Genomic DNA, 16,070 nt, shown 5'->3' with positions numbered 1-16,070 from the left:
GAGGAACTGCTTCTGATGTAAAAGATTTACAGCCCGGGGAGCAACAGTTGGCAACAGGGCCTTTTGACTATTGGATCCATAAACATAGAACCTGGGGATTTGGAATTTCCAAGAGCCTAATATAATGTTGGAATTTTAGAAGGAAATTATGGAATGAAAAATGTAGGGATGTAAATTGATACTAATACATTTTTTTTTTACAAAGTAAAGTGTGTTTACAAATCAAGTACAACTCAGTTCAATTCAAATAATTTTATGCATATCTCCTTTAATGTGAAATGCATGGTATTTGATGAAATGTGAATATGTGGCGTTTCCAAAAAATGTAAGAGTGCCTGGAGCCTGTAGAGACGTTGGAGCTGTGCTCCTGGTAGCGAGAATTTTTCGTGTAGCCTTACTAGCAACCCTGAAGCCAAGCCACATGGTCTCCTCTTCCTGCAAACAATACCAGCCCATGTCACTAACCAGTTTAGCTCAAGTCTCTAGTCTCTGTGCTGTGACCAACTTTGAGGGTGATGGTCGTTCCTTAGGCCCAAGCCATTCAAAAGAACAGGGTTTTCAAGGAAGGAGGGAAGGAAAGAAAGGATTGAGGGAACTCAGTATTCCTCAGAGGCTATGGCTTGTTTGAGAAAAGAAGGAAAATTTCTGCTTAATCTTTCAATCCATTAAATGAAAGGCACATTCTCAAGTGAATAAATGCAGTATACAAGGGTTTAATTACTGAGCATGGGGAGGGAAAATAAAACACACAAATAAGATGTTTATTTAGTGTGGGGTGTATAATATATACAGGACATAATCATGAAGATTTGAAGTGGATAATGTGTGAGGTATCTGGCCATTCCCTGGAGCCAGGCTGGGACATTATCACTTTGGATTCCAGTCTCCTCTGTCTTATCTAATTGGCAGCATGGGTTGTGGTTCTTTTGCCATTTTTAAGCAGAGTCTCCATGCAAGCGTAGGGAATCATCTAAAACTTTGGCAGGGTATGTGCATTGTTTTCTGTGTCTTCTGTACAGAGGGGAAAAAAGATCCCTCATTTTCTTTTGAAAAATTTACCTGCACAAATCCTTCGAGCCCCTGAGCTGATGGCAGATGTGGAAAAGGCTGATGGCTCCAACCCCAGTATCTCAGGGTGGGTGTAAAAGGGCTGCTGCGATGAAAACAATCTCGTGGACTTGCATCGGGCTTCTGAAAGTTGCCAGGTGCCTGTGACAGTTAATCTTGATTGTTAACTTGCTTGACTTAGGAGAACACTCAGGGGATTAGTAAAGCACGCTTCTGGTGTCTGGGTGGGTCATGGGGGCCTGACCTTGGCGACTGTATTTCCCCTCTGGTCTCTCTCCAGTGCTCTTCCTCTGTGTTCTTTTCTCCTGGCCATTGTGAGTGAGCAGCATTCCTCCAGCATACCCTTCCACCATGATGTTCCTGCCTTGGAGCCAGCTAACTGGGACTGAATCCTCTGAAGCTTCTAGCCAGAATAGACCTCTCCTCCTTTAAGTTGTGTTTATCAGATATTTTGCCCCGGCAAAGGGAAAGCTGAGTAACATACCGTTACTGAGTAACAGGAAAGCCTTATCATCCGCTCACCTGTGCAATTCATGACAACTCCAGGACAGTATAAAGTTTGGTATGGAATACTTTCTGCAGATGGAGGAACAGATCAGAGAGTGGAAGAGGCTCGTTCAGGGTCCTTTGGTACCACACCCCAGTGATTCTTTCCAGATAACAGGTAGAAACATGTATTTGTCTCAGTTCCCTTCCTTAGTGATGGGAGTAGCTGGACCCAAAACAGTTGGAGGAATGCTTTGTTGCTGTGCATGCCTCCTACAGTAATAATAAGAGAGAGTCCAGATGCCTGTTCAGGATAGGCCTTCCAGGAGAGTGGGCTACAGCTGGGAGGGTTTCTGAGTAACAGGGTTTGTCCCCCAATTGTTTCCATTTAGGAGCTTGATTTTTGACTTTTAGGTATAGTGGGGGAAAGCTCTAAATATGGAATACATTTAACAATTAGTACAAAAATATTAGATGGGGCTTTTTTCCTCCCTGGTACTGTGAATTGAACCCAGGGCCTCATGCCTGCTAGGCAGGTCCTCTACCATTGAGCTACAACCCAGCTGTCTCAGTTGTTTCTGTCACTGCTGGGATGCAATACCTGACACCCACACCTTAAAGGAAGAGAGGTTTATTTTGGCTCACAGTTTGTAGAGGTTTCAGTCCATAGTCAGCTGGCTCCAAGGCAGGGCAGCATGGTAAAGGAGAAACATTTATGACATGGAGGCAAGAAGCAGAGAGAGAAATCAAGGGAGAAGGAGGGAGACAGACCCTTCTAGGCCGCGGCCCCAGTGACCCACATCTTCTAACTAGACTACTTCTCAGCATCACATTTAGCTATAGCCTCATGAGTGAACTAATCCACTGATAAGTATTGCACATCCGTGATCCAATCACCTCTCAAAAGCCCCACCTATGAGCACATGAGGCTTTGAGGGAGACATCTAGATATAAACCATAACATCCTTCCATCGCATTTTAAAGTGTCCTTAAGAATGGATGATGAAGCAGAAGGATTCAAGAAGGTACTTGGGTAAAGGATGAATGAAGGTGTCAGTTACACATATTACGTGTTAAAAAGGGGACTGAAAAGTTTAGTGACTTGTGTTTCAGGGTCATCAGAGGTGGCCTAATTTCTTCAGCATCACAAAAGTCACATCAGATATTCTTTTTGAGAGCAAAAAGAATTCAGAATGAGATTCCAAAATACAGTACATGCAGTCTTTTACAATTGCTAAAAAGGGCCACCAACGGGGCTCCAGACTTCTAAGGTGTCAAAGCAGAAGCAACTAGAGTGTGATTCAGGAGCCAGCAAGCTTTTCCTTTAGGGGATAGATAGTAGCTAATTAGGATCTGTGGGCCACATATATCTCTGTTGTGTTTTCTCCTCTGTGCACTGTTTGTTGTGTTTTCCACAGTCTTTTAAAATTCTTAATTGTAGACTAGATACAAGCTGTGGGCCAGATTTGACCATAGTTACTGACCTGTGTTGGATAGATGCTCGCCGTTGATAAGGTAGAAGTTGCTGGGGGTGTGGGGGAGACACGTGAGCCATAGATGCTCAGATCATAGAGTTGTGTCTGTGTGTCTGCAGTACATGACCGCAGCAGGACTTGGACGTGTGCCATGGCTGTCCGGGGAGGTGGGTGGATTACACACGTAATATGTGTAACTGACACCTTCACTTTTCAGCCTCTGCTGCAAGCTGGTGAGCCAGTCAAGGGTGCTACCAGTTCCAAAAATGGACTGCCCCACTCGAGGGAAGAGGCAAGTTGTGCTTGCACTCTGTGCCTCTGTTTTCTCCTCCTAAGACACAGGTAATAGTAAGTGTCCTGCTTGTCTTTCAGAGTAATTATAAGGATTAAATGAAATTCCATATGTGCAATTGCCTTGTCAACAATTTTAACAACTGCTAAAGTGCTCATTATATTGATCAGCTGAGGCATTGCCAGCTGCGGGGGAGCTGTCCATGTCAGACACACTCTCCGGAGACTCTGGAGACTCCATGCTTGTGAGAGAAAGGAGGCCAAAGAGAGGAGGACTTCAGGTCAGCCCACATAGAGGAGAGGTGTAGGCACGGACCCTGGGCTCTGGGAGCTCATGGTAGATGAGGCTGAAACAGCACCTCAGTAAAACGAGAGGTTCAATTTGACCCAGCTACTCCCCTCCTAGGTATCTTCCTGAAAGAGTTTAAAAACATCATATGAAATCAGGCACACAAGTTTAAATATCACATTACTTCACTTGTGTGAAAAATGCAAAGTGTAAATAAAGAGCAGAATGGGGGAGAGATATTAAGAAGTAGGAAGAACATGTTCAAAAGGGGAACAAAAGATGGAGGAGGGGGAAGGGAAGGAAGGGAAAAGGGATTTAAAGAAAAAAAGAATTGAAAAAAAATGAAACTAGAGCTTTTGTAAATATAGAGGGGAAGAAGGTTTGCAAGGAGAAGAGGAGAAGGGACAAAAAATAAAAAAAGACTTAAGATGTGCTATGTGAAGGAAGCAAAAGACTTCTATATTGAAAACTACAGCACTCTAAAAAAAGAGATTGAAGAGGGCATACGAAAATGGAAAAACATCCCCTACTCCTGGGTAGGAAGAACCAATATAGTGAAAATGGCCATACGTCCAAAACTGGTATACAGAGTCAATGCAATCCTAATTGAAATCCCAACAGTGTATTTCATAGAACTAGAGAAAACAATCCAAAAATTCATTTGGAACCAGAAGAGACCTAGAATAGCAAAAGCAATTCTAGGCAACAGAGACATGGCTGGGGGTATCACAATCCCCAACTTGAAACTAAACTACAAAGCCACTGTGATAAAAACAGCAGGGTACTGGCAAAGCAACAGACCCGAGGATCAGTGGACTAGATTAGAAGATGCAGAAACAACTCCAGACATACTCAGCTTTGACAAAGGAGCCAACCATCCTCACTGGAGGAAAGATAGCCTCTTTAATAAATGGTGTTAGAAAAACTGGATTTTACCCTGCCAAAGATTAAAATTAGACCCCTGTCTTTCACCATGCACTAAACTAAAATTGAAGTGGATTAAAGATCTAAATATTAAAACAGAAACACTAAACTTGCTGGAAAATAAGTTAGGTAGAACTCTTGAAGAACTTGGCATAGGAAAAGACTTTATGAACAAATCTTCAGTAGCACAGGAACTAGCACAAAAAATCAACTGGGATTTCATCTTATTAAAAAGCTTCTGCACTGCAGGAGAAACCACCAACAGAGCTAAGAGACAACCTACAATGTGGGAAAAAATTTTTACCAGACGTTCCTCCGACAAAGGTCTACTATCTAAAATATATAAAGAACTCAAAAAAATCAGACCACCCAAATATAAAGACCCAATCCAAAAATAGGCATTTGAAATGAACAGACATTTCTCAGACAAAGTAAAAGCAGCAAATAAACATATGAAAAAATGTTCAACATCACTGGTCATTCAAGAAATGCAGATGAAAACAAAACTGAGATTCCACCTCACTCCAGAAAGAATGGCTGCTGTCAAGAAATCAACCAATAACAAATGTTGGTGGGGTTATGGTGAGAAGGGAACCCTTCTCCATTGTTGGTGGGAGTGCAGACTGGTGCAACCACTGTGGAAATCAGTATGGAGATCCCTCAAAGAACTAGGACCAGAGGTCCCATTTGACCCAGCTATTCCCCTGCTGGGTATCTTCCCAAATGAATTAAAAGCATCATACCACAGTGATATATGCACACCCATGTTTATAGTGGCACAGTTTGTAATAGCTAAAGCTTGGAAACAGCCCAACTGTCCATCAACTGGAGACTGGATAAAGAATATTTTTTTTTATAAAATGGAGTAGTACTCGGCCATAAAGAACGAGAAACTAGAGACATTTATAGCTAAATGGATGCATATTGAGGCCATTCTCTTAAGTGAAATAAATAGGACACACACGTGTAAATACTGAATAGTTTCCCTGGTGTGAAAAACTAAATGTAAATAAGGATCAAAATGTATAGTTGATAATTGAAATAGGAAGAAAAGGCCTAAAGTAGTAAGGGAAGTGGGAGGGGTAGGGGAAGGGAAAGAAGAGAAAAGAAAAAATATGAGAAAAGGAAAAATTGGAAACAAAGTCTTTGTAAATAGGGAAGAGTGGAGGGGGTGAACGGAGGCCAGGGGAATGGGGAAAAAATAAGAACCAATATACATCATGTAAAGGTACAAGATCCCAATGATGAATGTAACTGTATTTTATACCTAAAATGTACCAATAAACTTAATAAAAAAAAGATGTGCTATGTATGTGTACACATCCTCTATGATGAATGTAATCATCCTGTGTTTTCTTCCTTTTCCCACAGGACAATGCCCTTGTAAGCTAAGGAAGTATAATTCTTCTTATGTTTCTTGCTTTTTCTGTTCTTTTTGTCAGACCTCTTATGCTTTTAAAATTGTTCTCTGAATTTCCACTCTAAATATCTCCCAGCTACTGGGTTGTACAGAACTAAATATGGCACTCTATGGTCAAATACCCACAAAGGACATGGCTTTTTTTTTTTTTTGCAACTGTGCCTAGGATTGGAAATGCCAAATTCTGTGGGTTTCATTATATGTTTTATAAAGATAAGAACAGAGGAGATCAGAACCTTCAAACAATAACTAATGATAGAGAGATGGAAATATTATCCTGATTTGATCAATGCATGTTATATTTATGTATTGAAATACCATATTATATCCCCTAAATATGTCCAATTATTATATCAATGAAAATTTTTAATGTTTAAAGGTTAGTGTGTACTGTATACACGTGTCAGATCATCACACAGCATCCCCAAAATTTGTACAATTACATAATAATGTTTTTGAAGCAAAACATTTATTGGTACATTTTAGACATACATGATGATAACATTCATCATAGGGAATTTGTACCTGTACATGATATATCTTGCTTCTTCTTTTTTCCCCATCCCCCTCATGACCCCTCTTCCCCTCATTTACAAAAGCTTTTTTGCATTTTTCCTTTTATTCTCTTTTTTTCCTTATTCCTTCTTTCCATTCCCCCTCCCCCCTCCCCCCTCCCTTGTTCTTCTCATTTCAACATTGTCTTCCCATTCCCCAATATCTGTTACACATTTTGGTCCTTATTTCTACTTTCGGTTTCCTGTACCAAAGAAACAATGAGATATTTACACATGTGTGTCTGATTTATTTCACTTTAATGTATGGTCTCAAGGTGCATCCATTTAGCTAGAAATGTCTCAAGCTTATCCTTCTTTATGGCAGAGTATTATGCCATTGTATAAAAAAAATCTTCTTTATCCATTTGTCATTTGATGGGCATTTGGACTGTTTCCAAGATTTAGTAATTACAAACTGTGCCACTGTAAACATGGGTGTGCATATATCACTATGGTATGATGCTTTTAACTCTTTTGGGAAGATACCCAGCATGGGAATAGCTGAGTCAAATGGGACCTCTAATCCTAGTTTTTTGAGGAATCTCCACACTGATTTCCACAGTAGCTGCACCAGTCTACACTCCCACCACCAGTGGAGAAGGGTTCCTTTCCCCCACAGCCTTGCCAGCATTTGTTATTGGTTGATTTCTGGATTATAGCCATTCTTTCTGGAGTGTAGTGAAATCTCAGTGTTGTTTTAATTTGCATCTCTCAAATGACCAGTGATTTTGAACATTTTTTCATATAATTATTTTCCATTTGTATTCCTTCATCTGAGAAGAGTCTATTTCAGATGTCCATTTTTTTATTAGATCTTTAAATTTTTGAGGGGGGCTCTTTTTTTTTAGTTTTTTATACATTCTAGATATTAGTATTTTATCTGAGGAACACCTGGAAAGTTTTTTTTTTAACCATTGTGTGGGTTGTCTCTTCCCTCTCTTGATGGTTTCTTTTGCTGTGCAGAAGCTTTTTTTTTATAAGACAAGATTCCTATTGTTGATTGTTTGTGATATGTCCTGTACAGTTGGGTGTTTTTTTGTTCATAGTCTTTGCCTACATCAATGTCTTCAAAAGTTCTACCTATTCTCTCAGAAGATTTGGTATTTATTTTAATATTTAGATATTTCACCAATTTTGATTTTAGTTTAGTGCAAGGTGAGAGATATGGGTCTAGTTTAAATCTTCAGGGAATGGAAAGCCAGTTTTTTAGCACCATTTATTAAAGAGGCTATCCTTGCAGTGAAGTTATTTGGCTCCTTTGTCAAAGATAAGATGGCTCAGTATGTCTGGAGTTGTTTCTGCATCTTATCCGTTCCATTGTTACTTGGGTCTTTTTTTTTTTTTTTTGCCAGTACCATGCTGTTTTCATCACAGTAGCTTTGTAGTATAATTTCAGATTGGGGATTTGCCTTTGTTGCTCAGAATTGCCTTTGCTATTCTAGATCTCTTCTGGTTCCAAATAAATTTTTGCATTGTTTTCTCTGATTCTGTGAGATATGCTATTGGAATTTTGATCAGAATTGCATTCTATCAGTATAACAATTTTAGAAGTATGGCCATTTTCACTATATTGGTTCTTCCTACCCAAGAACAAGGGATGTCTTTGCATTTTCTGATATCCTCTTTGATCTTCTTTTTCAGAGTACTGTAGTTTTCAGTGTAAAGCTCTTTTACTTTCTTCATTAGATTGATTCCTAAGTATTTCATTTTTGGGGGATGCTGTTGTGTTTTTTGTTTGTTTCTTTGTATGTTTTTTGGGGTACCAGAGATCAAACTTGGGACCTTCCGTTTGCAAGACAGGCGGCGGAGCCACTGAGCTAAATCCCCAGCCCTGGGATGCTATTGTGAAAAGTGCTGTTTCTCTAATTTCTCTCTCAGTGAGTTTGTTATTTGTGTACAGGAATGCTATTGTTTTTTGAGTGTTGATTTTGTATCCAGCTACACTACTGAATTTGGTTATTAAATCTAGAAGTCTTTAGGTTGTTTTTTGGGGGTCTTCCATATTGAATATCATGTCATTGGAAAGTAATGATAATTTAATTTCTTCCTTTCCTACACTTTTATTCCTTTTATTTCTTTCTCCTGTGTAATTGTTCTGGCTAATATTTCCAGGACTATATTGAATAAAAGTGGTGACAATGGGCATCCTTGTCTTGTTCCTGATTTTAAAATGAAATCTTTCAGTTTTTGTTCATTTACTATGATGTTGGCTCTTGGTTTGTCATCGATGGCTTTTGTCAGATTGACATAAAGACAATCTATTTCAATTTTTTACAGGGTTTTTATCATGAATGGGTGTTGAGCTTTGTCAGATGCTTTTTCTGTGCTATTGAGATGATCATATGGTTTTTGTCCTTGGCTCTGTTAATACGGTGTATTATATTTATTTATTTAATTTTTTTTTTGGTGTATTATATTTATTGATTTGCATATGTTGAACCATCCCTTCATCCCTGGGATGAATCCTTCTTGGTCAGGGTGTATGATCTTCTTGATGATTTACTGCATTCTGTTTGCCAGTATCTTATTGAGGATTTTTGCATCTATGTTCATTAGTGAGATTGGCCTGTTGTTTTCTTTTTTTATTGGTTTCTTCTCCGGTTTTGATATCAGGGTAATGGTTGCTTCCAGGAATGAATTCAAGAACATTGTTTCCCTTTAAATTTCATTAAAGAGTTTGAGAAGTAGCAGCATTAGGTATTCTCTAATTTTCTTGTAGAACTCAGCAGTGAATCCCTCAGAGCCTAGGGTTTTCTTTGTTGATAGGTTTTTAATTACATCTTCAATTTCATTGACTAATATTGGTTTATTTAGAATTTTTATATCTTGATTCAGCTTTCGTAATTCATATGTATTTAGGAGTCTGTCCATTCTTCTGTTTTTTTCATCTTATTAGAATACAGGTTCTTGAAGTAGATATTGATGATCATCTGGATTCTGCAGGATCTGTTGTGATTTCACCCTTTTCATTCCTAATTGCCTGGGTCTGAGTCTTTTCTTTCCTTTTTTTGATAAGCTTGGCTGAGTTTGTCAATTATATTTAATCTTTCAAAGAACTCTTCAATTCATTGATTGTTTCATTAGTCTCCATTGCATTCATTTCTGCTCTGATCTTTATAATTTCCTCCCTTGTATGAGCTTTTGGGTTGATTTGGTCTCCTTTTTCTAGAATCTTGAGGTTCAACATTAGAAGATGGTTACTGGACAATTGCCCTCTCCTGGGGGACATCTGAACACAAATTCCTCACCAGCCACTGTAGTCCACTGCATCTCCTGTTCTGTTCCACTGATGTGTTCCTCCATGGAGACCTCTGGGGTCACCAGTTTGTGCACCTGCAGGTTCAAGTCATCCTTCCCACACAGCAAGTGAGGGCTCAGAGAGAAAGCATCACTTGTCACCACCTTCTTCATCGAAGTCTCTCTCTCTGCTCTCCCTGTGGGCTTCAGTTCTCAATTGAGATCCTTGCTAGATCTGGGGGCCCACTCCTCTCCTCCTTCTCTTCCACACATTGCTATATCCCAGTGTCTGGCACCAAATCTCAGAGAAGCTGTTTCCCTGCTGTTCACCACTCTGCCATCTTCCTGAAAGTCAGTTTGTAGAGGTTCCAGTACACGGTCGGCTGGCTCCAAGTCAGGGTGGTATGGCAGAGGGGCATTGCAGAGGAGAAATAGTCCACAGAAAGCAGGCAGGCAAGAGCCAATACTTTTTAAAATAAAGTATATATTTAAAAATTCTGTGAGTTTGTCTCTCCCTTGCCTTGATAATTGCTGATTGATTTAATCATCCTTAGCTTCTGTAACCTCTAGGTCATCATCAAGCCCAAGATCAGAGCATATATCTCATTCCTAAGCTCAAGTCTTCCCAGAATGACATGGGGGATTTTGTAAACAGGTTGAGCTGTGAGTAACATTTATATTCATTAGTACTAATTATTATGTACACTCAGCCAGAGGCTGAAACACATCTTTTATAAATGGAAAGAGTGCATAAATAAATGGCGACTTCTGCACATTACACTGAATGTGTTTTTTCTTCTTCTTCCCTCTGTTTCTTTTTTTCAGGTACCCGGCATCGAACTCAGGACCTTGCGCCTCCAAGGCAGGCTGTGGAACCACTGACCTAAGTCCCTGGCCCATCCCTCTCTTTCTTTATCTGCTGATTCCATACCCCTCACCAAAATCGGGGAATATGTTTAACATTTCCTATCTGATTTATTATTATTATTTTCTGATAGGAGAGCAAGGAAAGAAAGAATATAAACCTGGATTTCTCTCGTGTCTTGTCAGCTGTCTTCTGATTATCTTGGCCTCATCATTTTATCAGTTCTTTCCATGCCATCAGATTATATTGGAAGATACCTGATGGGTCCTATACATTTTTCCATTAAGTTTATTGGTATATTTTAGGTATATGATACAGTTACATTCATTATTGGGATCTTGTACCTGTACATGATGTGTCTTGGTTCTTATTTTTTCCCCTTCCCCTGCCCTCCCTTCACCCCTCCCCCCTTCCCTATTTACAAAGACTTTGTTTCCATTTTTTCCTTTTCTCATGTTTTTTTCTTTTCTCTTCTTTCCTTTATCCTACCCCTCCCACTTCCCCTGCTCCTTTAGACCTTTTCACATTATCAATTATACATTTAAACCTTATTTACACTTTTAGTTTCTCACACCAGAGAAACTATTCGGTATTTACACATGGGTGTCCTATTTATTTCACTTAGGAGTATGAAGGGCTTTGTGCCTGTGCAGTCCTTGTCCGAAGTAGAGTTTAACACACAGCTCTTCATTATCCATGTGGGTGGCTGGGCCACCAGCAGTATGAGGGCCAGAAGTCTTTTCCACCCAGAGACTTACAGATGGGAATTTGGCCTCTTCTATTTCAAAGATGTGGTCAGCAAGGGAACAGCAGGCCAGAAGGATAGAGGTCAGCTCTCCAGTTCACCCCTTTTAAAAGGCTGCTGACCCCTGATCTACTGCAGTGGCTTATTTACTGCTCCTGTCACCTTCCTTTACAATATCCTGTGAACTCAGAGGGTTTGTGTCCACATCTCAGAGGGTTGGTCCTCCGCCTTCGAGTTAGTCTTTCATTTCTACCTGCACTTCTGCTGAACTTCAGTCTTTGAGATCAAGGCTGATGTGTTGCTTTCAAAATGCAGAGCTGAGGGTGGTTATTACAGGGATGTAAAATGAGACCTAAAAAGAAAGCAAGAAGTTCTCAGGTAAAAATAAATTAAAAGCTATGTCTGCATTTAAAATGGTAAAATCAATAGAACAAAAATACATCTAAGGGTCATTTAAAACATAGGTGAGTTTTAAAAAGCTATTAAAAGGTACTTAATTGTGTCTTCTAAAGTTTATATTTACAGAGAGTAATTTTTCAATTAGCACACATTGGTTTAATTCATTGAACCCATCGGCAGAGGTCGGGGGTGATTTATCCTCCTTTCTTTCAGGGCATATCTTTGCGTATGCAAGATACGTTGAAGAAGTTTATGGTTTGGAGAAGGTAGATAAGTCAAGCTGGGCCGAGTGCCAAGCACTCCAGGAGCCGAGATTGAAGCAGAGCCTGCAGAAGGACACCATTGTAGAGGTGACCCAGACACCAGGATGCTTAAGAGTATAGGCAGACAGTGTGGAGTTTTGGAACAAGTCACAAGCGTGCAGGAAACAAATAACCCAGACTCTGGTTTTGATTTATCCTTGATAGGCTGTGAGATCTTGAGCTAGAAATACCAACTTCTCCACACCAAAGTTTTTCATTTAACTCATGGGATTAGCAAAGGCTGGTGCTTGTAAATAGGCAGCGAAACTCATAACGGAATCCCTCCTAGAATCCACAGTGCCTGATCAGAGTGTACCAGATGAGCCTGGATTTCTCCCCAAGCCAGCTTCTCCAGTTATGCTTTGGATGTTGAAATGTGAGATAAGGAACTACAGGTAATACTATCATACTAATATTCAAATTTAAGTTTTATAATTATCAATTATATGGCAGTAGTAGTGATGGTTTTCCAGGTTTTTGTGTGTGTGTGTAACATCAGATCAAATTCATTATCAGGTATCTACCCTATTCTGGAAACAAAATCAAGGATACAAATTGAGAAAAAAATTTTTTTTGTTGTTTGCTAAATTCTTTGCTCTTAAAAAAAAAAAAAAAACAACCCAGGATCATAGAGATTAGCAACTCCAACTAAGTCTAGGTCAAGTTTATTTTTTGTTTAAAGACTATAGGCTGGCAGCACATTGATTTTTAAGCTGTTTATAAGAAAATAAAAGAAGCTGGCCATAGTGGTGGATGCCTGTAATCCCAGCACTCTGGGAGGCTGAGGCAGGAGGATCACACATTTGATCCTAGCCTGGGGAATTTAGTAACTTAGGGAGACTGTGTCTCAAAATAAAATATAAAAAAGGTCTGTGGATGCAGCTCCATGCCCTGGGTTTAATCCCAGTACAAAAAGAACAGTGAGAGAGAGTTAAAGTATTCTGCAAAGCACCCAGGAGCTTGGTAAAGTTGCATTCTACCTTTTGTTTTTGTGGTTTCCAAGTTCTTGCTGCTGTTAGAAGCTCTAAATTTTGAAAATTTCATTCCCTTTCTCAGCAACCATTTTTATTTTTCTTTCCTTTAGCCAAAATTCCATTGAAAGTCTGTAAATGTTCCAAAGCAATGCTGTGGTGGGAGTAGAGCAATTTAGACAACTGTATTAAAGTGACTGTTTCAAGTTGGCTAACATGAGCACTGAATAAACACATATTGATATTATAGAACAAAATAATATATTAGCACATTGCTCATTTGTGCTCTGATGGTCACCCTGCTACTATTTGTCATATGGGGATGACAGACACAATTACACCCGAGTGCTAATAGAGTGGAAGGGCAAAACTGCCTGACCTCGGCATCCGGGGTCGATTTAAATGTTTGATGTCTCATTGGATTAGTATCACAGTGTGAAAGACAAAGCTCAAACTAATGGAAATGAGCCTGGACATGCAATACTGCTGATTGGGCTGACATAATTAGAATAATATTCTGCGCAGAGCTAATAACAAGCCAAAGAAATAAATAACCAAGAGATAACCTAATTGCTGCATGCTAAAACGCATTCTCAAATATGCTAAGGTTAGCATTTTCTATTTACTTATAAAGCACACTGGTGGGCTTCAAAGAAAAAAGAGTAAGCAAGGCAGAAGAGAGGGCACCCATGGTACCCTGCCTTCTAGGGGCTGGTCCCTCTGTGGGTCCTGGTGGCTCTTTCTGCAGTCAGTAATCTTGTTGTGGACATACTCTGCACCAGGCACAGGGCTGGGTACCTGGAGGAGGAACATCGTGACAATGTGAGCCAGACGCAGGCCTGGCCCTCCAGGTGCTTGCATCCTCCTGGGAGTGATGAGTATTAAGCCACCACAGAGTGGGAAGAGGCAAGTAGGAGATGACAGAGCTGGAGAGTGTTAAGGAAACTGAGCCTAGAAAGACTTCATTTTCAACAGATTTGCAAATTCAGGAACTTGGAGATTCAAACAGGAAGTGCAAATACTTTACTAGGATAGTACCTTGCTGTATTCCTGAGATGCCTGAGAAGATTTCATTTCTTCCTAGATTCCCCCACCTTTATTGTCTTAATACTTTTTGCAGGAGTATCATCTACATTATTGTACTCAGCTTCTGCAAGTTCAAAGGCAAAGAGATAGACTCTGTTGAGCTCAAAGCAAATGGCTTTATTGCCATCACCCCAGAGATAGGGAGGAGATGCAGGGGAACCTCCAGAAGTGGAGTGCCTCTTTCTTGTGGAGAATGAGAGCTCACACTTCTTTTGGTTCACTGCTAACACAGTGCAGAGAATGCTACCTGGTGAATAATAGATGCTGAGTAAATATTTGTTGAATGAATGCTTATGCGCTTTACCTTGGTTATATCATTTAAATCTCAACTTAATTAACAGATGAGAACCATCAATAGCTTCATTTTATACATGAGGAAATTGATTTGATTTCCTAAACTTGGAGAGGTTAAGTGATTAGACCTAGGGCATGAAGCTAAGTATTGGTGGGGCCACTTCTGATCACAGCATGTAGTGGCTGTGAGTTTAAATTCTGAGGAATTTGGTTATGAAAGGAAAGACAAGTTTCTAGGTTGAAGTGGAGAGAAGTACTGTGATAGGCATGCTCCAAACAGATTTCTAGATGAGGTGAAGCAGTTGTACAGAAGGAATGGCTGAACTTCACGGACACTGATTTCACTGCTTTAATGAATAGGAAAGTTAGATTCACAACAATTAAGTGATCTCCCAATGAGCGAGTGGCAGATCAGGACAAACCATCAAAATTTCTGAGGCTTATTTGCCATCTCAGCATTATTTGCGCATCCCTGGCTTATAGACCATTAAACTTCAAGTGCTAAAAGAGTAGTTTTATATAAAATAAGTTGGCAGCATGGAATAATGAAAAGAACTTGAAATTAAGAGTCACACTTTCTGGTCTGAACTATAGCCTATGCTAGGCTATGTCACCTTGGGTAAACTCCTTTTCTCTCTTAGGAAATCTGGAATATTTTTGAGTTACTTCTGTTTCAAATGACCCCCAACCCAGGTCCTTATGATTATAAAGCTGGTTAGGAGTAGATTCTAGGTCTCTTAAGTTCCAAAGTGGTGACTTTCAAACTCTTGTTCAATGGACCATCATCAAAAGAGTCACTGAGACCACTATTTTTATAGCAAGTTACAGCATAAGAGACCTTGTCAAAGAGGTAAAATGACATAGGCTTTCTTGAGAATGTGGTGGGATGATATGTCAATTTGTGAGATATTAAATGAAAATGGTTCAAGCCTAAATTGTAGGTCTGACCCACTCTCTCATTCAAAACCAAAGCAAAACAAAATTCTTTCTGAACCTCTTTCTTGACCAGATGTAGTGTCACTTGTTTATACAGATGTTACAAGAGGTCACTCATGCTTTGGAAGAACAATCAGAGTGCTACGGACAACTTCTGGGCTCCTTCACAGTTACCCTTTGCATACTTTGTTCTCACTACATAATGCTGCCTGAGTTTCCCAAATAAACTATTCTCTACACACGCTGCCGTGTTTTCCCACCCTCACTTGTTTCTGTATTATTTCTCATGTGTTATGCTTTAGATCTAAATGTCCCCCCAGAGTCTCATGTGTTAGGAAGGTGATTGTATCATGGGGCCACTATACTCATTAGAGGATTCAGCAATGAACTTATCAGTTCATTGCTGAATGTGCTGTTAGGAGGTGTGGCTGGGTTAGAAGCAGGTCGCTATGACCTGACCTAGAAGGGTTCTCCCTTCTCTCTTTATCATAGATTGAGCAGCTTACCTCTTTCTTGTCCTTCCACCATGTCATTTCTGCTGGAAACCAGCAACTATGGACTGAACCCACTAAAGCCATGAGCCTCTTCTCCTTTAAGTTGTGGGTGTTGGTGTGCCAGTGAAGGCAAACAGACTAATATATTGTGTTAAGAAAACCTTTCCTTTTCTTTTCTTCCTGGCTTATTCCTCCTGGCCCTTTAAGATATAAGGCAATAGTCTTATTCTCTGG

This window comes from Heterocephalus glaber, unplaced genomic scaffold (genome assembly GCF_053883595.1).
Source record: "Heterocephalus glaber isolate CG9 unplaced genomic scaffold, H.glaber_assembly_v1.0 deba00001689, whole genome shotgun sequence".
NCBI classification, from domain to species: domain Eukaryota; kingdom Metazoa; phylum Chordata; class Mammalia; order Rodentia; family Bathyergidae; genus Heterocephalus; species Heterocephalus glaber.
The sequence above is the reverse complement of the archived record's forward strand: the minus strand, read 5'-3'. Positions refer to the sequence as shown.